At 34.4% G+C, this 23,616-nt stretch overlaps 1 long non-coding RNA gene across 1 annotated transcript; it reads left to right on the top strand.

Moving 5' to 3' along the window:
- Nucleotides 1-11,393: 11,393 nt before the first annotated feature.
- LOC311436643 lies at nucleotides 11,394-18,561 on the top strand. The gene is made up of 4 exons (XR_014692991.1): nucleotides 11,394-11,492; nucleotides 16,337-16,511; nucleotides 17,071-17,118; nucleotides 17,887-18,561. It is a non-coding gene; the product is annotated as an uncharacterized lncRNA (long non-coding RNA).
- The last annotated feature ends 5,055 nt before the right edge of the window (nucleotides 18,562-23,616 follow it).

Below are 23,616 nucleotides of genomic sequence, written 5' to 3'. Positions count from 1 at the left end.
TCCTTTTTGTGTTGATGTATTTATAGAAACGTTTTTTGTTATCTTTAACGGCAGTAGCCAGATTGAGCTCCAGATGAGCTTTGGCCTTCCTAATTTTGTCCCTGCACAGCCTCGCTACTTCTTTAAAGTCCTCCTTAGTGGCCTGCCCACTTTTCCAAAGCTTATAAACCCTCTTTTTCCTCCTAAGATCAAGCCACAATTCTCTGTTGAGCCAGGCCGGTCTTCTTCCCCGCCGGCTCGTCTTTGGGCACGTGGGGACAGACCGTTCCTGCGCCATTAAGACTTCCCTCTTGAAGAGCGCCCAGCCTTCCTGGACCCCTCTGCCCTTCAGAACCACCTCCCAAGGGACTCCACCAACTAGTGTCCTGTAATAATGTTACAAGTAATCACACAGCAATTGTACATGAATTTTTATAGACCTTCATAGCATCTGCATTCTTCAAGGTATACAGGCTGTTTTAGCTTTGCTTTTGAAAGGAACAAATGAAAAAAAAGGGGAGGGAGGGATCTTTTTAGTGTTCACTTCCATCAACATTAACTGTGGCCTTCTATCATCTCCCTCCCTCCTCCCTCCCTTCTTTCCTTCCATCTCCTGGAATCTACTTCCTTCCCAGCCCACGAATTCCCAATGGCATGTGGGAATGTTCCTCTCTTTATTTCATTGTGTTGGGATATTAGCAAAGTGAGTGGCCATTTAGCCAGCCTTTGCCCAATAGACCTCAGAATAGACCCTCAAATTCATATCTTCTGATACCTGAAATAGGGCCTTATTAGGCTTATATGGCTGTGTAGCACCATGTTTAGTAAAGAAAACACTGGTTCCAGCTGCAGCGTTTGGTATCAGGCATGGGACAATTGTCTTAGGCAGGAGCCATATCTAAAGTGAATGTTGTCAGAGCTTCGTAGATGCACTTAAGCTACGTAGAACAATTGCTGAGCAGCACACAAACTTCTGATTAACAGCAAGCAAATAATGTGGATTTAGAGAAAAGATTTTTTTTTTTTCCTGAGGAACCAAGGCAAAATTTTACTTATATCAAAACCCAATGGGGATATTTGGCATTCATTCTTCATAAGATTTAAATGTTTAAAATTTTAGTTTTATAACTAAACAACAAAATGTGTGTATTTAAACTACATATCTGCCATGTAATATTGCTAATTTGCTCAGTTATGAAAATCTAAGGTGTCAAGATCTAAGTATTGCAATGAAATGAAACAAACAAACAAAAAAAAAAAAGCAAAACCCTGCTGCTATCAATAGATTAAAATGTGGTTGAGCAAATAACCCCACAAAAATAATGGATTTTTACACAGATCCTTGTAATGTTACTTTCACATCCCAAATGAATACTACTTACTATGTAAGAGTTTGCTGTGCCATTCAGTGTGTGATGAAATCACCTGCAATGGTATTTTTAGAGGCAGCTGTTTCACATGAATTTCCATTAGAAAGAACAAAGTGTTCAGGATTAAGATGAGAGTGCTCTTTAGTGGCCTCAATAGCTGGCTCATTCAACTCTTCAAACTGTCAATATGCCAGATATTTCTATGTAGTGTTCCCATTAAACATTTTAATCAAGAGAAACTACTGTAATAGCACAAAATTGGGCATATAATTAAAACAGCAAAATTTCATATTTTCCCTTTCATGTAACTGTACTAATTCTCTAATAAATTTCATAAAGTTGATTCATAATTCTGCTTTGGCATTCTGACAAAAGAACAGAATTCTTTGTGAGTGTTTGCCTAATTTCCATTTTTCAAACCTAATTTCAATTTTTATTGCTTCATTTTGAATATAGTGATTAAAGTAATGCTAAGTCTTGCAAAGCTTTGCCAAAGAAAATGAAAGAATGAAATTATGTATATTTAATTAGCTACAGTTCTTATTTAGGAACAACTTATTATTTTTCTTTTAAGGTTGATTTTTTAATCAAGTAAACTCTACACCACTCATAACTCATTAGTCAAGCCTATGACAAATGGAGTGAGAGGCCAAATAATATTTTTCTTTTAAAACATTTTCAATTAAATAAGTTTACATTATTTAAAGAAAAAATCAATGAGCTTACTTATAACCAGATATCCACATTATTAATTATTATTATTAAATATCCACAAAATCTGTATTTAGATCTTTTACTGATCTGGAATTGGCTTTGTTATTGCTACTTCCAGGTAACAGGTTTCTAGAGAAACAAAGAATGGCAACCTCAGAAGGATGTTAATAAAAGCAATCAGTAGAGGTTAACCCCTGCTCTTCCTCAGCATTTGTTTCAGTTGGAAAATATTGTTTTCAGCATGGTTTCTATTAATAAATAAATAAATAAATAAATAAATTGTAGTGTTTTTTTAATTTTATCATGGTTTTTGGCTTTATGTAGCTTTTGAAGTGCTTAATTTTATAAGTAATTTTCTTGCTTATTTCAATGTCTCTATTTTCATGGTTAAGAGTTTTATTGAATTGGGACTATGTTCAGCATCTCCACAAGCAAGACTTAAATGATCAAGCCACGTTAAATTGGTTGTCATATATCACATATCATTAATGGTGAACAATAAATTGCTTATTAATAATAATAAAAACTGATGAAACTAACATTTGGTTGAAATCTAAAATGAATTTCTATTATTGTAATCAGAACAGAAAAGATTTAGAGACTACCCTTCAGCATTATATTTACACAGAACTAAGGATGTGAATTTAGCATCATTTATGGAAACTAAGGTTAAAGATGATGGTCTCTAAAAGTTGAAGTTGTTAGGTTTCTTCTGCGATAATTTCGCTTAAGTCTATAGGGAAGAATACAAAATTCAAACTACCATCTCCTCCTCAGGTCTGAGAAACTTGCTCCAGTGGAGCACTGGTCAATATTTTCCCACTGACAAGCAACTTCTATAAAGAAAAATAAAAAATCACGAGTAAAAACAAAACACTCTTATAGAACAACTTGGTAAAACTGAATCGTCTACCAAAGGTGAGAATGAGAATACTTTGAAAATACTTCTTTTGCTACATCTGTAGAGTAGCTGCTACAGCTGCTAGTCATTCCCTTCTTCTCTTGGAAAAGCTCTTATGTGTTTTTTGTTCAAGCCTGAAAAAAATCCAGTTGTCTGATAGTCATTCACTCAAACTCCAGCCACATAATCATTAAATGCTATATTTTCTCTGCCATACAGACAAATCCCTCAAATCGTTAATGAGAGTAAAAGGGAACTTGGAAGAATCAAGAACAATCTGTTATTCTCAGTTATCTCCTCTTGCAGGAGTGATTTCCACCTATGGAAATTTCCTTGGTATTTTCAGCATTTTAGCTAAAATCTAACTCTTAAATATGGGGTTCTCTTTTCTTTCCCCCTCTACTTCTCTCCTTCCTTCTTTATGGCTCCTTCATTTCACAGAGGGAAGCTGCAGTAGTACACATGCCAAACACCTTGGCCATCCTGTTCAAATATTCCAATATGAAGATACAAGTGGCCCATGCAGTCAGTTTCTTGGTGCCAAATCATACCAGCAGAAAGGTGTTTCTTTAGTAGGACACCTGAGTTCTCAGAGAACTCTGGGTTCCTTTCATGATCATCAGGTGCCAGAAATACATTTCTGCCTTTTAAGATTTGACCACAGATCATAACAAAAAAAGTTCTGTACTACATATGTAGTATGGTACGGCTTTCCCCATTACCCATGATTTGGTAAGCTCTTATAGTTTAAAAATACAATAATAATAACAGGAGCAAGGAATAATTTAGAATAGCTTCTGGGTACACGTTTCAATATTCTGTGGTTCTACTAGCTGATTAGATTTCAAAATACTGCTAGTGATTACAAGAGAGACTAATCTTTAATCAGTACTCTGCTGTTGTAAAAGTTTCTTGTGATATATGTCATATAAAACACATATTGCCTTATAATACAATTTGTCTTTATTTAGTACAAGGTTGATAAGAGTGTCTCAACACACTAATTGGAACAAGTAACCCAGAGGTCTGTTATAAATTGCTAGAAGAGACAGATATGCTATCCTTATAAAAGAAATATGATTACATTATTTATTATTAATCATTACTATAGTTAACCAATTAACGAATCAGTTTATCCTTTTAGGCTTATAAGGATAAGCACATTTCTAAGTTAATTATTACCACTGAGTTATTAAAGCTATAGAATAAAAGAATTAAACATTTGATGTTAATTTGCACTAAGCAAACAATAGAAGGTTAGGAACCACCAATCCCATCAATAATATATTTAAATAGTAAAATAATCCATTTCCTGTAGCAATATAACCATGTTTGCACTGTAAGCCTGTTTCCTTTTTTTTCTTTTTTTTTTTTTTTTTTTTTTTTTTCTAGGTAAATGGATAAATATTCACATAAATCACAGCTGCATTTAGGCAAAGATGCCACACTTTTCACAATGCTGAACACTGGGTAGGAATTACAACTTATCCAATTGTATGTCTTGATATTTTATTCTTAGAGTACATTGAGTAGGTTTGCTTTGATATAAAGCATGGCCAGTGATAACACTACTATATGGTTATTTTGAACACTTTCCAGAGTCCCACTGTCAATTTGTGGCTTTGGGTGAAGAGATTCACCCAAACATGAACACATTTCATGCATATCTCTAAAACTACTATACTACCTAGGAAAGTAGGATATGTCCTATTTTGTTCTCTTTGTGTAGAGTAGTTCACTCTCTTGAGAGCAAATAATTTACTTCTTGTTTCCCTGATTACTGTGTCAAGGTTTTCAGTGGAGCAAGAACTGGAATCATAGCTCTTCATCTTAAGAGGGGTACCCATAGCCCTTGGCTAAGGAATTGCTCTCGAGTTTAGTCTTTTTTTGGTGCACTGAATATTTAATTAGTTATCACAAAGTGGAACAGCTTTCAGGCTGAAATGGGAGAAGGAAAATACTTTCCTCTCTCATGAATATCTTATGGGATATTCTCCTAGAAGGTAAGAATTCAGATCTTCTCAAGCAAAAAAGAGTGAACCCAGGTCTCTGGCTCAGGGCATATACTTGGAACTAAATTAACTAGAAAGATGCCTGATTCTAAGTGGGTCAACCTGTGTATGAGTAAAAGTAGTCCAGGTTAGCCACCTTATTTTTTTGCTGCAATAGTCAGTTGGCTTGTGAACCCTTACTAGAGAAAGGAATCTCTCTATCAGGATCTCTAGCTGGGGCACAATTTTACACCACCAAAATGTCTAATCTTAGGCATGTACACTGAATTTTTGTTAATCCTAACACTGGAGATTTAATTCTTCTCCTACAATGAACAAAAAGACTCCTAGCCAATGCAAGGATGTAGACTTGACTAGGTAGCTACATGCAAGAAAATACTTGTTTTGGCCAAGTTTTAAATGTGTGAACCCTTACTGGAGAAAACATCTTCAGATACAAGTACACCAAAGGGAGTATGCCCTATGTGCCTTGCTTTCTCAACAGTATCCTATCCTAATAGATACTTTCAAAAGGGAGAGAATGAATTCTCTCACAAAAGTATACTCAAGTGGATATGATCATTGTGAGAACCCAGAGATTGGTCTTGGTATCAGGTTTTTCTTCAATATTAAATTTTTATTTTTTTATTTTTGTGAAATATCTGTATTTTTACTCTAAATGGCTTAGCACCTGAGATAAAATAATAATAATTTAAAAAAGTATCTGTTCCTGAAATGCTTAACAATCCAAGATTTATAGAAAATAGTTATCACAAAGTTTCTCAAAAACTTTCTACTTTCTTCTAACCTAGATATTATATACTTCTAAAAATCATCAGATATTGGTAGTTAGTTTGGGTGCTCCATCACTTTTTTGTTGCTGCTGTTGTTGTTAAATACTTGAACATCAGGTAAGTGTTTTTTGTTTTTTAATGTTTTCATGTTTATGTTATTCAGTCAGCAAATACCTTTTGCAATTCCATGCTATTTACAGTAGGATCTCAGAATGGAAGACATATCTAAGAAAATATTCTAGCTGCTCCAAATTACTTCATGATATAAATATATTTTAAATAGATGGTGGACGCTTTCTTTATAAGAAAAAAGTTATCTTTCTTGATAACTGAGAATTCTCTGGTTCTCACTAAAAGTACTTTACCTCGTAAATACAGTCTGCAGTTTGTTGCCTTCTGACATCAACTTGAGCCATGATACAGTGCTTTTTTTTCCTAAGTCATTTGCATTTTAAAGGGCATTTATACTATATTTGTATTACAAAGACATAGTAGAAAATATATGGAGGAGAAGGGAAAGTCATGAGGATGAGGCTGATTTCATTTTGGTAAGTATACGTAAAACCTGCTAAATTTGATTTTGCGATATTCATGTACAGCATACATCAAAAATTCTAGTAAATTTTCAGAAAGGAAATCAAAGATGATTCAATGTGAGAAGCTCATTCTAAACTGATACATTAGTTGAAGTTTTATGGCTCACTATAATATATTTCAAAAGCAACACAGAAGATGTTATTACTAATGATAGGGGAAGAATTTTCTTAAGAGAAAAAATTATTTATTGACAAATGTTGACTTCGTAATGTTCATTCTGCCCAAAAGGTCAGAAATATGCAAAGCCATGTATTGATGTTACACTTGGACAAAAGCCACAAAAACAGCACTTTGGAGTAAAACAAACAAACAAACAAACAACAACAAAACAACAAAATACAAATAAATAAAAATTGGAATAACTCTTGGGAAGTCATCTACTCTACTCTCCTGCCAAAAAAATAGCATCAGCCATGTTTGTGTCTGTGTGGACAGATGTTTGTTTAATCTGTTCTTTAAAATGGCTCAAGATAAAGTTCTGCAGTAATTCACTTCAGTCTTTATCAGCTTAATAATACAAAAGATTTACCTGTCCTCATGTCTAACACAATGTAGATAAATATTAACACCAGTTTTATACATCCAAAATTTTAATGCATGGCATGCAGACAGCAATATTTCTGTCCAACACCCCACTAGTTATTCATTTACAGTGGAGTGCGCTACAGTAATTCACCCCAGAATGTAGAAGTAAGGCTTGGGCCTGAATTCATCTCTTCCTTTTGTTACAGGAAGAAAGGTACAAAGAGACTGAGGTCAACATAGCAGGTTCATAGAAATTAAACACTGACTGAGTGATCCATTTTAAGATTGTTTCAAGGTAGTTTAAGGCAAAAGTCTTTTTCAAACTCCTTTCACTTTTTCAGTCATATATAATTCTACAGAATGAAGAAAAGCTATCTTCCCATACTTTTGCTCTAATCAATCTGTGTTGTTAATAGCTCACTAGTGAGACGATATATCTGCGTCATCGAGCCTTTTGATGGACAGCATTTTATCAGTAAGTTGCAGAAGCTTTATAATAACAAATTCCAAGCTTTCTCTTTTATAGGACAAAATAAATATTTACTGTCAGAGCTATGCACCAAAAATTTTAAGCAGTATATGCATTTCCTTTGAATAAATCCCACTTAAACATATATTTTGCCAAGCTTTTATTGTTGCTATGATTCCTATTGGTTGCCATTAATTGTTTTCTACGTCCTAGTGACCTCTGTCTCTCTCTCTCCCCCTTCTGTCCTTCCCTCTGTCTCCTCTTCTCTCTCCATTAGTATCTCCTCAGTAACTCCAGGAATCTAGATTAAAACTTTAAGTGTAATTGAATGCAGCAGAATGCATCTTCTCAACAGCATAATGAATCAATGGTTTTGTTACATCTCACGCCTGGCTTAGAGAAACAGGAAAGTATCCGGACATAATGGAAGAGAGAGAACCAAACAACCTTATATACATATCACAGAATCACAGAATTGTCTAGGCTGGAAGAGACCTCAAGATCATCGAGTCCAACCTCTGACTTAACACTAACAAGTCCTCCACTAAACCATATCACCAAGTTCAACATCTAAACTTAGTGATATGGTTTAGTGGAGGACTTATACGTGTGTGTGTGTGTGTATATATATGTGTGTGTGTACGTATATATATATATATATTTAAAAGCAGTTCTGGATAAATTAACAGCTAATGGCATTGGCTATAGTTGGGAGCAGTGCCATGATAGCTCCTTACTTTTCCAGCAAACCTGATTCTCTGCTCAGATACAAAAACACAGCTTTATCAAGCCTAAACTTCCAGTTACAGATTTTTTTTTCCATTATGAGAACTGATCAAAAATCTTATCCTAAACAGGTGAAGTGGAGAAGATCCAAATTTTATTACTTATCTAGTGGACAAAGTAGATTCATCCATAAGAATCTCTATCAATCTAAAAGTTAAAACAAGTTTTTAGAAAAGTTACAGATTTGCTGGCAAGTGAGAAAGCATGGGATAAATAAAGCTAGTCATATTTTTACTGATGTTGGGTATCATACATGTATTTTTACTGATTTTGGGTATCATATTTTTATCTAACAGAAAATTGGGAAGAGAAAGAAGTTGGGAAAAATACTAATACTTGCTGTGAGTCTGAAGGGAAAAAAAACAGGCTAACGGATAAGAAATTTGTGAAGATTTATTGAATTTCATGAACAAAAGACATATAGGGTCTAACAACTCTTTTGTCAACTGACTGTAACCTTCAAAAAATATTTCTGTTTGTATTTGCATAAATTGTATTTCTGGTTTATCCATATTTCTTATTTTTAGCTTGGTTACCCCTGCTTCTGCAGATTTTCCTCAAGTGGCTTGCAGCATTTATATCACCCTCCTACCTGTTGCCTTCATGCCCAAGGCTTTTTCATATCTCCCTTACCTCCAGATGCTTCAAATGATGCATCAAAGTGTGACGGTAATGAGGTCTGTTGAAGCGCGGTGGGGATAACACGTCAGAGGTCTTGTTACTTTTACAGCTGCGGTGGCTGGCTGGGAGCAGAGTAGCTTTGTGGGTGGAGGAGGGAAATGGAGCAGCAAGGTGAAATTACCCAACAGTGAAGTGCTGGAGCCTGCATTAGCATTCTTCTTCTGCCTCTGGCAGTCAGGAGCCAAGCAGCTGTGGTCAGAGTGGGACCTAGCAAAGGCTCAGACCATGCACAGTGCCCCAGACAGCACTGATCTGATCTGCACACCTCCACATCAGCGCTGGGGAGCAATCACTCCTGCTGCTCTTGTTCCACACTTCAAGTCCAAATACCACCCTCCACCACAGCAAGCTATGTGAAGAAAGCATTAAGAGATGGGCATGACATTAATATATTAGTATATACTTTTACACATACACATACACACATATATATAGTAGTCTAGGAAATTAAGGACAATTAAATCTTTGTGTAATTACCCCATGGAAGCTAAAACCATTTTGGAATATAGACTTTTATATATCTTTTTGCTAGTAAGTAGTAATTAGTTACCTGCCAATAATTAAAATTTATTACAATTAAAATATTGCTATTTACAAGAACTGCAATAAAGATTAGTCAGAGCTACATCAAGTAATTTAGTAAACAATTTGGTAGACTTTGTTTCATTGTGGGCTTAATTATTTTAACTGACAGCCTAAGTAAACACTTAATCATACTGACTTACACACTGCTCATCTTGAAAATGATAAATACAGTGTTATAACACAATAAGTACCAAACTGTATTTTCAAATTTCAAATTTGCAGGATGTATGTGACTTATATGACCTCTAAGTGGTTTGATATGGTAATAAGTGTTTTAAAAGTTCTTAACTTACATTGTGCTTTTATAACAAAGGTAAAAATCTACTTACAAACAAATTTTACGTTCAAGTACACAGTTTGACTGAAATATTGACTTTTTAGTACTAAGTGTTCATGTGCTGTAAAGCTGCTATTTCACTGAAGTTTGAAGAGATAAGGAAATTTTCTCATTGCAAATTGTCAGATATGTGTTGAAAGCATTCTCTTCATGTTATATAAGATGTTGTTTTTGTTTTGTTTTGTTTTTGTACCATAGTTCTTTAGCTACTCCAAGTAGTTCAGTTAAATTAAATACTACAGTGTGAATATTAAAACACTTTGGTCAATGTAGTGTTGTAGAAATCTCAAAGGAGATCATAAAGATTTAGGGAAAAAAAAAAAAAAAAAAAGAATCAATAATTCTTTACTGTTCATCATTGAATTGACCGAATTATAAAAAAGGATAAATAATAAACTCTAACAAAGTTATTGAAACTGAATTGTGCTGAAAGGTGAGAAGCGGCAACAATTATTACTAAACTATTTCCTCTAGTCACAAAACAGATGACTTCTTAATTTCTGGCAGCAGCTCAGTTCCTTCAAGGCAAAAGAAGGAATGGGAAAATTATTATATTGTTGCCCATAGTAACTATATGCACCTAACAGAGAAGGTATATTATGCAGAGGGTGACTGAGTACTGAAATTTAGTATACCTTTATTTGCTCTGATTTGCACTCCTTAACACTAAATAAGAAACAGTTTTACCTTTATTATTGAGAATTATACAGCCAAAGTTTTCCAGCTTTCTGTAGAATTGTTTTTTTAATGGCAATATCATATCACAGAATCACAGAATTTTCTAGGTTGGAAGAGACCTCAAGATCATCGAGTCCAACCTCCAACCTAACGCTAACAGCCCTCCACTAAACCATATCCCTAAGCTCTACATCTAAGCGTCTTTTGAACACTTCCAGGGATGGTGACTCCACCACTTCCCTGGGCAGATATGATATCATGATAAAGTAAATCTCTGGGATTTATGTTTTTGTTATTTATGTACTCTGTTGCTGACTTCATTGTATGCTATACCAAACAAGTGAGCTGCAGAAACATTTCATACTTAATGTTACTTTTAATAGCCATTTCCAAACAGCTTTTTTTGCATGCTATGTTTAAAAATAAAAGTTTTTATTGAGTTTGCTGCAGTTTAGTTTCAGAATGACTTTCAAATGCACTGCTTGTCTGCATGTTGAAGTGAAAATGTAAGCAATACCAGTGACAAGTGTATTTTGCTTTTTTGCAGGTTTCAAACACTTTCTAAGGTCACATCAGTATTGCTGGCCAAGCATCAGTAGTTTATTCGTAGCTTGATTATTTGTGGAATTGTAAATGGAATGAAATAAGATGGATATGGAGGATTACCAACTGCTGTTGGCATACAGCTGCATGTTTAAAGATGTCTTCATTCATTAAGAGATTATTTTAGCCTGCCAAGGCTGGAAATGAAATGCAAGTCACAGCTTGTACATTTATCACTGTAAGGAAAGCATCCTGCCAGTACTGGTTAGGCAAAGTGTACTTGTAGCCATTAGTAGTCCAGTCTGATTATCGGGCTCAATCTGTTTCTAATGGCAACCTTTGCAGTGACAGCATTGTCTCCATATGTGCTCACATGAGAGATTTTAAATCTTTGCATTTAAAGTTCTGAAATAACCTTACAGACACAATTATTTACTTTCTTAAGGACTGTTCCAGCTGGTGTGCAGAAACCTGGTGTACCTGCTACCTTCTGCTTAGCAAGCCAAATAGCAGTCATTCAGTATTGCCTCTAATTATGACAGGTACTGTGACTTAATTTTTTAGGTTTATTCTCTTAAACTACCTGCAATTCTCCTATCGAGCAGTACGGTGAATGATTTTGTTTCTTCACCTTTTCAGAGGGAGCTGTGAAGTGCTTGTTAACAAATCTAAAGTGAAAATTGCTCGAGGGAGTTACTGCACATGTCAGGAGAAAAGTGAGGTGGGAGTAGGTGGAGGAAGGAAGGGAAATAGGGAGAGAGAAGAAGGAAGATGGAGAGGGCAGTGGTGGGAGCGTGCTTGTTGGTCCTAGAAAATATGAGGTAATATACATGAAAAAAGTGCATAGCTTAATATTTTTTCCTGGATTTTGCTGATATGTTTTGCCTGGTATAACATTTTAACTACATATGTGATGTGTCGAATATTATTTCAGCTTTGCTAAGTCAAATTATTTATGGACTTTGCTTTTCTTTGTAGTATATTAAAAAAAAAATCTCCATTAGTGAATCAAATAGTGTTTTTTGTTGTTGTTGTTGTTTTTGTTTTTTGTTTTTAAGTCTGAAAGCTGCAGTGGATATACCTATATTTTCATGTGTTTCAGATGTTAGTGTCTGATGTAGTAGATGTTTTTTCTTCTGAGGGGCATTTTTGTAGTTACTGTGGAGGTCAGAAATAATGCGTTAGTAATCAATCAAATTATTATTTGTATAGGCATAATAATGCAAAACAAGATGAGGAATGTGACAGTTCTTTTCCAACTTTTACCAAAATAAAATTTGCTTAGCTTTTAAACTGATGTATTTAAAAAAAAAAAAAAAAAAAAAAAAAAAGTAAATAAATAAATCTGTTTTGCTGCTTTATCTTGAATAAGCTGTGGTAAATTTACAGATGGAATCCTTCCTCATCAAAGACACATTAACCTATAATAGAAATAATGATGCTAATTTACAGACTCCGGTAAAATGCTGGAACCTCTACTGTACTTTAAAGATCTTAAAACACAACTGGAGGAACAAATTCATACTTCACATGCTGCTGGTTTCTTAAGAGAAAACACAGCACTAACAGCATATATCACATTAAACTGGCCTGGCTGGCTTAGCAATGAAATGGGCAAGCTACCATCAATGGTCTTGGTGGTGAGCTCCAGAAGTAAAACATAAGACAGGTCCTAAACTGGAATTTCTGCCATGAGTAACCAACTGCAACTCCAGCACAGAGGGCCCTGGTTTATGCCTTTGTCACAGGAGAAAGACTGACTTAGCATCCCCTGGTTGTTCCTGAATAGGAAAACAAGGACGAATTTGTTCTCTCCCAGAAAATACATGGTGACTGAGTGTCAGTATAAATGGATGGTGACCATTTAAGTATTTGCTAGTATGGAAAAAAAAAAAAAAAAAAAAAGTGGTAGTGCCAACATGCAAGTTGAAATTAATGCTTCCATTGAGAAGCTAAAAAGTAAATTTCAGTATAGGATAAAGAGTGCTTTCCATGAGGCCATGGGAGAAACGTAGCTGATAGAAATAAAAAGCAAAAATGAAGATAGAGGGGAAGAGAAAGTAGCACTTAGATTACAAAGTTGAGAGAGTAAAAACAGAATCACAGAATCACAGAATTTCCTAGGTTGGAAGAGACCTCAAGGTCATCGAGTCCAACCTCCAACCTAACGCTAACAGCCCTCCACTAAACCATATCCCTAAGCTCTACATCTAAACGTCTTTTGAAGACTTCCAGGGATGGTGACTCCACCACTTCCCTGGGCAGCCTGTTCCAGTGAAACGAAACAACAACAACAAAAAAAGGAACATCAAGAACAACTACTGGGAGGAGGTAAGTTTTCATGGTCCTGACTATAAAAAGATAATAGGTTTAAAGTTAAATAAATGTTTTCAAAAATAGAAATGCCTGGATATGCATATTATATAATCTTGAATATCTTTCTTTCTCAATCTGTGAATGGTATCTGGAAAATTATGCCTTTTGAAAACAAAATAACAAAACAAAACAAAAAATAACTCAATTACAAGGACAGTCTTAATCTAGGCCTGTTTTAAAGTCTGAAAATATATCTTTATCCAAGTTTCATAAATGGCTAATGCACTGGAGCAGAGGCCAGAAGCCTTTGATATGGAAGTTTAAATTATCTGAGAACTGTGTTAATTAACAGAAAAAGCATTGAAGCACATATTGAATATCTGATTTACCCAAATCCTTCCAAGATTTATCAGTTACTGTTGTGCACATTCGTTTTCTGTATAGCAATTTTGTGGAAGACCCTTCTCCAAAACCAAAGCTCAGCTTCAATGAGAAAGAAAAATGGGAAGAAGAATGTGATCATATCTTCCAGGGTTTAGAGAAAAGCAGGAAAAATTCACACTAAATTAGACCCGTTCTCTGGAGGTGAGGGTAAGATATTAAATTATTAATATTTTTCAAGATATTAAAGGCCAGTGGGATGTTTTGAACAAATAAATATAATTTAATTCTTAATGAATTATCAAAGAAAAAACAACTCCCAAATGACTAGAAGCAAAAATTGAGTTGCTACAATTTAATTTTAGCCTAATTCTTTTGCAAGCAATCTTAATATCTGGGAAAAAAATATGAAATGGTGTTAACTGTCTGGTTAGTGAACAGTTCTAATAATTTTGCTGCAATAAACAAGAAACTAGGTCAAAGAATTAGTACAGATATAGTACAATAGTACAGATATAGTACAATAGGCCAAGGTTTAGAATGTCAAAAATTGATGTTATTTGGGAAGTAACTAAAAGGTCACCATTTCATTCTTATGGAGATCTACTAAGTCAGAGACAGCAGCAGTATTTAGAGAAGAGAAAAAGGAAAGTTGTGAATCCTGAGATGTGTACAGAGTAGTTAATTAGACTTAAAAAAAAAAAAACAAACACACAAAAAATAATAATAATAAAAAAAAAACACTCAGTGTATTTCTCAGGGTAAAACAAATGCTGAAATAAGAACGCTTTACCAATTCTTCCTTATTCTGTCCCAAAGTCAGTTCTAGGTGTTGCAGTTTTAATAAAAGAGAGGTGCTGATTTAGGAATGGTTTAAAACATCAACATAAATTCATCAAAGTTTGAGAGAAGAAGTGCACAGATACAATGAAAAATAAGATAATTAAGGGCAGATACAGAGGGGAAGGAGATGGCTGCTCACCAAGGCGGAGGATCAACCTGTGTTCCTGGGAAGCACTTGCCTGGGGGCTCTACTGGGGCAGTGGGGGGAGTGTGAATGCCTAGACTGGTATGACACTCATGACTATGCACTGCTGTGTGTTTTATCAATGCAGAATTATGTATGCATCCATTTTAACTGCAATTGTGCTTTCTGGTCTCCACATTCAGTAAAAGAGATCATCCAAATCAAAGTGATACAGAGATTTATTGGCAAAATTTGTGGCTTGGGGATGGATTAATCTCACTTATGTTTAGCTGTCGGCACTGCAGACTTTGCAACTAAGTTTGTCACTGTCAAATTAATTCATAGTCAGTGGAGACATTTTAAGGGTGCAGATCATCTGACAGAGTTTAGGTGTGTATTGTAAGATGAGAAGATGAGATGAATCTTACCTTAAACTTTTTTTTTTTTTCATTTCATTTACTCATAAGTTTAATGAACTAAGTGAAAAGTAGTAAGATGCGTGTCAATTTTCTCTGGTAAAAAAAAAAAAATTGTTCTCTGTGTCTCTATTATGTGCTGACATGAAAACGTTTTACAAAGATTAACCTGAATATTCTTCAGAAATATTTATATTTCAGTATAAAATACTGCCACTAAAGATGCCATCAGAAGGACTGGAGTGTTACCAACTATTATTATAAGTGGACCCAAAGCACTTCATACTAATAGTTCATTCACTCAGCAGTATTCACATGCTTACATCTGGAAGTAGATACAAACATTTGAGTTATTTAAACAATACTTGGAATTCAGTCAGTAACAAAATTATTTCAAAATCATTTAAGATATTTTTATTTTCCCTTCTCCTACAAACATAGTTGGATAACATTTTTCTCCTTATCAAAATAACCCGGAGAGGGGGGAAAAAGTTTCTGAACTCGCCTAACAGGAGACTTGGCACACTTATTGATTGATGGAGGAATCAAACAATCACACATTTAATAAGGAAAAAAAGAACGCTCTCACATCTCTTTGGTATACTTGTACCATAATCACAAATGTGCTCAAAAAATGAATGTAAAGAGGATTAAAGTAGCAGCCTAAACTCAGCTATATTCAAATTAATTTGAAAGCATGAAATAATCACTGTTGAAAATTATGCCATTAAAAGAATTCAATTAAGATTTGTGACTCACTCCAGTTTTGATTTTATCCCTTCTACTCTAAAAAATTATGAACTACATATCAAGAGCCAAGTGGGGCTTGGGAAGCAATGACAAACATCCATTTCAACACATTTCCTCTGGATTAAGACAGTACTGACTCTGTGTAAAAGAAAAAAAAAAAAAAATATAGAGATTAAGATACCTCACTCAATTTCTTACATATTGCAACAGTATTGCAGTTGACCTATTTTTCTTCAAAGTAGTATGTTTTAATGTTTATGAAATGTTTTACAAGGTTTTGAGAAAGAAACATTATTGATTATTTTTCAGGAACTCAATGTTTTGGGATTTCATGTTTATGATATATTTTGAGTAAAATATTTATTTTGAAAACACCAGCAACATGTTTCTAACTTCCTCATTTTCCAGCATTTTCTGGTGTTAGCTATAGTGGAAAATCCACAACTATTGAATTCCTATATCTGACAGCTACACAAACAGTTTACCAGTGGGAGAATGGAATGTATAGCTTTATCTGTTCTTATTAACAGTTATAATATTTCTCTTGCTTTTATAGCACTTGCTCTCATGATCTGCTGAGCTCATGAGAAACCAAGGAACAATCATAAAAAAAATTGCTTGGAAGGAGCTTGAACATTGGAGCAGGACTTACACCACCAGTAACTCAAGAAAGCCTTGGTTGGCTCTGTCTTCCCAAATCTTCAGGGATGGAGATAACTCAAATCCTCTAGGTAAGCCCTTTCCGTGCTGTGCTCCCTCCCCAGGGAAGATTTCTTAATGTTCATCTTCAAACACCTAGTCCTCCATGGTCCACTTTGTTCCTTCAGCCCTTCTCCTTAAACTTCCCATAATAAGTTTTGCACATTCCCACAATCTGCTCTAAACATCCTGCGTTAAGCTTGCTCTTTCTCAGGTGACCCATGATAATTTTAGTTATGCCTTATCATTTAGACAGCTCTGGCTGGACCTCTCCTAGCCTCTGAGCAAATCCAGAAACTCACTGGTCAAGTGACCTGAGAGCTGTTTCTGCTGGTGTCTCTGATCCTCATCAGTGTTTATGTACCTGGGTGCTTAATTTACTAATTTTCCTCTCTCTTATATTTCTCTAATGCAAATAACCACTAACTACATATACTCAAAACCAGATTTACTTTCATTCCAGATGTCTTTACCCAAATCAGGGATGGAACTTGCAAGTTGAAAGTATTCAGGAAAAACAGGGTCTGGTAACACAAGAAAGTGACTTGTTACTGCTGAAACTTATTACTGATATAGTTTCTTTGTTTCCAGGCCTAAACAACAAGATACAGACCTGAAGCAGAGGAAGAGGAAGTCAGGGTATGGTATTTCATTAGCAATCTCTTAATTTTACCAATGGGGACTCTCAGTAATCTCACAATAAAATAAGACTTTTTTCAAAAGCAATGTGTTATCTTCCTTACCAAAACATGTTATGAGGTAGTTTTCTAAATTTTATGAACAGTTATTATTCCTTGTATGCAACTGTACATCCCAACAAGTACTTGTGTGCAAACAAAACTAGCAAGTAATTTTTTTCCATAATGACTGTTAACTTTATTTTGAACATTTATTAGATTTTTTATTCCACAAATATTAATTACAGAATGTACAGCATGCTCTGTAAATGAATTTATATTTACATTACAATATAACAGACCATAGGTAAGTAACAGCAGAAATATGCAAGAAAAAATAAGAGACATTTAAAAGCTGTTTATACAGTGAGAAAAAATAAAAGAACTAGAAACAAGCAAACAAAATAATTCTGTATTTACACTATTTTTACAATACTTCTTGATTAATTTTCTTAATTTCTTAAAATAAGATCATAATCAAATCTATATCAGGTGATATTTGATCTTAAATATTAGTTCATAGTTTTGTGTTCAAAAGATTACATCTATGATTTCCATTTTCTGATTCACTATTCACTATTCTGATTTACTTAATTCACTATTAAGCGAATTTACTATTAAGTGAATTAAGACTCTTTTATGACAATATTGAGACACATTTCTATATGAGTCCCTTACTTCCTGGAACCCATATGAACTCAAATATCTTTTTTTTTTTTTTTTTCCCCAGGGACACCACCTTTACAATTAATATTACATGGAAATAATCTTTGAATGAAAAGAAGAATTATGGATTCAACTTTTTTGTTTTCTACATTCAAACAGAAATGCATTTCTTTGCACCATGAAAGAAGCAGCTGGTGTAGTACTGATCTTATTTATGTTTTCGTTATGCATGTGTGTCAATGAAGATTGTATTCTGTTACTGTGGAACCAATGAGAAGAAAATTAGGCCAACTTCTGTGCATTGGCAGCAATGAAAGAACCATTTGGGAATACCACATCTAAAATTAACAAATCTATGTCACATGTGGATCTGCAATTCAGACTGATCTCATATAAACTGTATGTCTAAAGGACACTGGAGTATGATCTCCTAATGCTAGATTTTAAAAAAGTCACTTCAGGCTTGTGAAGGCAAACTCTAAAACAGTGAGAGTTTTAAAGAGTTTCATAATCAGGGCATTGCCAAAGGCTTCCCCCTGCCAAGAACTGTAGGAACATCATTTTTCTGTAGAGCTTGTATATTTACAGATGAAGACCTATATCTGTATGTGGAAGGGAAGCACAAATAAGAATGATATAAAAGAAAATAGAATTCTAGCTCCTAATTAATGCAGGCTAAGGATCTTGAATAAGAGCAACTCTGAATCTGAGCAACTCTGTAGTATTGGATACTACACACAGATATTACTTAGCTACTAGATGACTATATATATATATACACATAAAATAAAAAAAAATAAATAAAAAAATAATAAAAAAAAAGGTTTGTATGCTTCACGTCAATTTGAGTTATTTTATGGTTTAGCTGATCTAAGCAAGACAAATTATTTAGGCTCCATTACAATAAAGAGACAAAGCTATGCACCCAGGAAAGGTATTATTATTTCATCCATATTAGAGCACAGAAAAATGTGGTCACAGCAGAAGTGAAGTGAAGTAGGATGCAATCTTGATGAGAAAGTGAAGCAACCAGTCACAGGAAGAATGCATAGAAAACTGTTGCATTATGATAATGGTGCTATATTGATTTTACAGCATCCAGCTAAGAAATCTTAGAAAGATTTTGATAAGAAGGTGGCTGTGTGTCTTCCCCATCCAACTTTAATTTTGTCATTAGTTTTGAAAGGTAATTTCATATAGTAACATCAGTAACTTCAGTAGTAAATATCTTTTTTATATAATTCTGAGCATAATGACAATACAAAATGTGTTACAAAATGAATGCAGATGTAACTAAATTACTAAAAAAAACTCTCCAAAAACCTCTCTTTTTTGTTATATCAGGGCGACTTCAGAGCTGCCAATTTGCTTATAGAGGCAAAGCTAGACAAAATTTAGTCTGACTACTTCAGTTTATAAGTATTAATGTATAAGGAGCACTGTTTGTTGTGGAGATTAGCTGTTGTCTCATTTCACCTCACTTTCTGAATAATAAATGGTTATGCATGTTGCCTTCAATATAATTTGTTATATAAATTCTATGTAATTATTAAGATAAGATAATATGTACTGTATCCTCCCAATCACTCAACTGCTTCTAAATGCTAAGGGCCAATTAGATTATGTTTGCCTCTGAGATCTGGTAATAATTTGCTGACAGATATTAACGATTCATCTAAACACATTCAACTTTTTCTCCCATGAAAGAAATACTTTTTTTTTTTTTTTCCCCCATATATATATGAATGTAGTGGTTAATTAAAGTTCAAGAAGTTTACAGCACCCGACATTTGAATTGCACTACACTTCTCTTCAAAACTATGAGCACTTAATAGCACTTTTTAAATTAATTGCAAGCTTTACTATCAACATAGTACTTTACTCCATTAGGACAAGATTTTGCTAACCAGCTGCTTTGTGCCGCAGCTGCCTCTGCAGTCTGGTCAACCAGGATGCACATACATCAGAGGAAAGACCTTCCAAGGCATTTACTATGGCAAATGCCTTTTACTCATCATGTACGCTCCTTTCCCTGTGGCCTGCTACAGCAGAAACATGGGTTATAGCTAAAAAAAAAATATGAAAATTGGTGGCCTGGGTCACTACTTCCAGTTTCAGTGCTACTGGCAACTAACAAGACTAATAGAAACTTCTGGTCCTCTCTGACTAAAGCGGAACAAGGAATGGAAGGGGAACAGGAAAACAAAGTTCATCTCTGCAATGTTTAGTCTGTGATTTGTGTAGCTGACCCAGGGTATAAGTAAAGCATGTATAACTGAGTGTCCGAGTGTCAAATAATTTGTTGCATGTCAGTGATAATCATGTTCTATTTTCCTTGCCACATTAAATCTTATAGGAATTGGCTTAAGATTTTTTTTTTTTTTGGCTGATGAGAGACTTCAGCACTCACTTTTTTTTTTTTTTTTTCATTTTTTTTTATTCAGGATTTTACTCAGGTTGATTTCACTGTTTGTTACATACTTGTATGACCAAATAACTATTTGCTATACCTATAAAATCAGTATAGTCTCATAAAGAATACTTTTTTTTCATATTTTACAGAAGCTTTGTTACTTTTTATTATGCAAAGTGATGATTCATGAATAGCTTTTCCTCACTTCTGTTTTTCTTAGATTTTTTTATTTTTATTTCTCCACCCAAACTCCCTTCAACAGAAGAGAGCAGACTTACATAGGATACTTAGATATGTTTTTATTAAAGCAAGAAAACATTACCAGATTCTTGCTATTCTGTGTAACAGGATCCAGTCCACCTGACTCTGAATACAGGGCAGTGATTCTGAGCACTACTGATGAATTTCATGCACTGTTAGGTAAACTTTGCACAAAATACCTTTCTATTGCTTTGTCTGCAAAATTTAACTGAAGCTGGGGAGCTCCTACTTCATCTAAATAAAAGGATAAAAAGAGTTATTTTATCAAAATCTTGAGTGATCAAACGTTTATCAATCACTTCAATCATAATCCATAGCAGAGGTTTGAGCTTGATGAACTGAGGTTTGAGCTGGAACCCATCAGGTTTGAGACTGAGTTGGAAAGAGACAAAAAGTATTCTTAAATCTGCCACAGTAGTTGCTTTGAAGCCTTCATTTACTGCAAGCTCATAGGCTAATTAATTATCATTCCTACTTCTGTATAGGCTTATATTATACATAGCCCCATACAATAATGTATAGCTTTGCTGCTATATCAATGAAGAGGCATTTTGTCAGGCTATCTGGATATCCCAGTTGTTTGGTTTTTTTTTTTGGTTTGTTTGTTTGTTTGTTTTTTTGGTTGGTTTGCTTGTTTGTTTGTTTTCACTTTCTCATAGAGAACTTAACAGCACCATCCTGAAATTTTCAACAAAAAAAAACAGTCTGTCTCATGTCACCTACTGATGAGCTGAGTTTGGGGGTGCCATTAACTTTGGCTAACAGAAAATGTGGTGTGACAGGGAGCCAACCATATAACCTGCTCAATTTCATGCCAGACCTCACACCAACTTCTCAGCTCTCCTTCTGACATATGCTGTCTTTCCACTGTCAGTCACGAGGTATCTCCTTGGTGCTGAGTGGAAGTGCTACCAGCCACACAAATTTTGCAACAGATTACATATATCACCTGACAGAATGTATGTAAGAAAAGTCATGTTAATTACTTCCAGAAAGTATAATATGGTATTTAACAAGCCAGGGTAAAGAAACTTCTTTTCAAAATGATGCATTTTTGAGTTCATCTCAAACATAAAGTACTATGTTTCATCTCTCCTTTTCATATGATCAGAAGGAATTTAAGTGTGTTACTAAGACATTATGGCAACATAAGAGAGAATTATGTAGTGGTTGTAAACTAGGCTATTCTGATTGTTTCAAGTTTGAGTTTGTTTGTTTGTTTGTTTGTTTTTTAAGGACTATTTTTTTCAAGAATTCCAACATAAGGCTAGTTAAAAGATCCAAGAAATCATATCTTTCAGGTAGAATTTTCTGTATTGTGGACACTTTTTTCTTTTTTTTTTTTTTTCTTTTTTTTTTTTTTAAATTGTGTATTTTTCAACTATTAATTTATATACATACATATATATATATGTATTTGTATGACTACTGTCCTAGTTTAAATCAAATTTTCTATTTACTATATGTTGTTGTTCTCTTCCTCCCATAAGTTAATTAGTAGGAAAAAGGTACCATGCAATCTTTTGTGTTTTTTTCTAGCTTAATTTTAATATTATATGTCCATTTTTCAATTTGCATTTATTATGCTCAGATACTTTTCATGTCCTGCTATATGTGTGCTATCCACCTTTCACCGTTCTCTGAGTTAGTGTTTTATATTGATGTAATGCTAACTGCAGGGAAACTTTTTCTGGCTCAAAATAAGGAGAGAAAAAAGTAATGCTCTTACCTACAAATATAAACATATCGTATTTTGTTCTGAATTTACATCAACACCCACTGAGAAACTGGAAGTAAATTTGTCATCATGATTTTTTTTGCATGTGTTTTTACTGGCACTTTTATCTTTCTCTGTTTAGCCACAGCTATTTGAGATGCCTCCCACATTCACTGTAGAAAGCACACTGTTAACTAACTTCTTGTTTAAATGAAGGGCTATGCTGACAATTAAATGCAGGATCGTGCATGCTTCAGTGCCATACCTTATTATAATCAACGTGAGTAGAAGCAGAGTACTGAAATTATGGGGTTTAGTCTGCATCTGCATGGCATTATTATGCTTATCAAGGTGAAAATGTCGACGCTGAAGAATGTAATTGTATACCTTAAGCTGCAGTGATAGTTAAACTGAGCTCCTGCCTCCACTATTAATGCATCAGAGCACTACTCTTAAGAGGTACTATAACCCTTTAGGTAGGCAGAGCTTTCAATTCATGAATTTATTTCCTTTCTCCCCTTTTTTTTTTTTTTTTCTTTTTAAGACTTTCAGAGATAAGGTTTTTCTTTTAGGGTATTAATTCAATATAGATTTTTCTGATGCATTTTTTTCCTTTTTAACAAAGTCAGGGACTAGAGAGAATAGTGTATATTTCTATATAGCTCCACTGCCCTCCAGGAGGTCAAGTGTGAAATGAGTTCAGAGACATGTTGACAGCCCATGCGTGAGCTGAAACAACTCAAGCTAGTTATCAGTAATTTGGATCTGTGTCTGTAGTCTGCATTCTTATTATATAAAATCAAATTAAATAATAAAATAATTCAGTGAATTATCTGTTTAGTAGATTATCATTTTCATTTGAACATTGTCTCATTCAAATTATGCATGTTTTATTTGTTGATTCTAATGTTGAGTAATCTTGAACTTTTTGATCTGCTATTCATTTATACTGCAAAACAAATGTGATTTTCTTAATACAATATATTACTTTGTTGTGTTTCATATACGTGTGATGCTTGTAAACAAGTCATTTGTAAGTGTTTGTACATATGGAGTATAACATTTCTCTTTACACAAAGAAGGAGGGAATGTTTTGCCTTCCAGAATCACGACGACTCTCAAACTACTTAGAATATGTATAAGCCATAGCATTGGCTACAACACATACACAAAAATCCAGCCCCATGCCTGCACATATTATCATTTGAGGAAATATGATCTAACCACAAATCCTTGTAGGTCTCTCCTCTCCTCTCCTCTCCTCTCCTCTCCTCTCCTCTCCTCTCCTCTCCTCTCCTCTCCTCTCCTCTCCTCTCCTCTCCTCTCCTCTCCTCTCCTCTCCTCTCCTCTCCTCTCCTCTCCTCTCCTCTCCTCTCCTCTCCTCTCCTCTCCTCTCCTCTCCT

This window comes from Aythya ferina (assembly GCF_964211825.1).
Source record: "Aythya ferina genome assembly, chromosome: 4".
In the NCBI taxonomy this organism is placed as follows: domain Eukaryota; kingdom Metazoa; phylum Chordata; class Aves; order Anseriformes; family Anatidae; genus Aythya; species Aythya ferina.
This window is presented reverse-complemented; position numbering and strand designations above follow the sequence as displayed.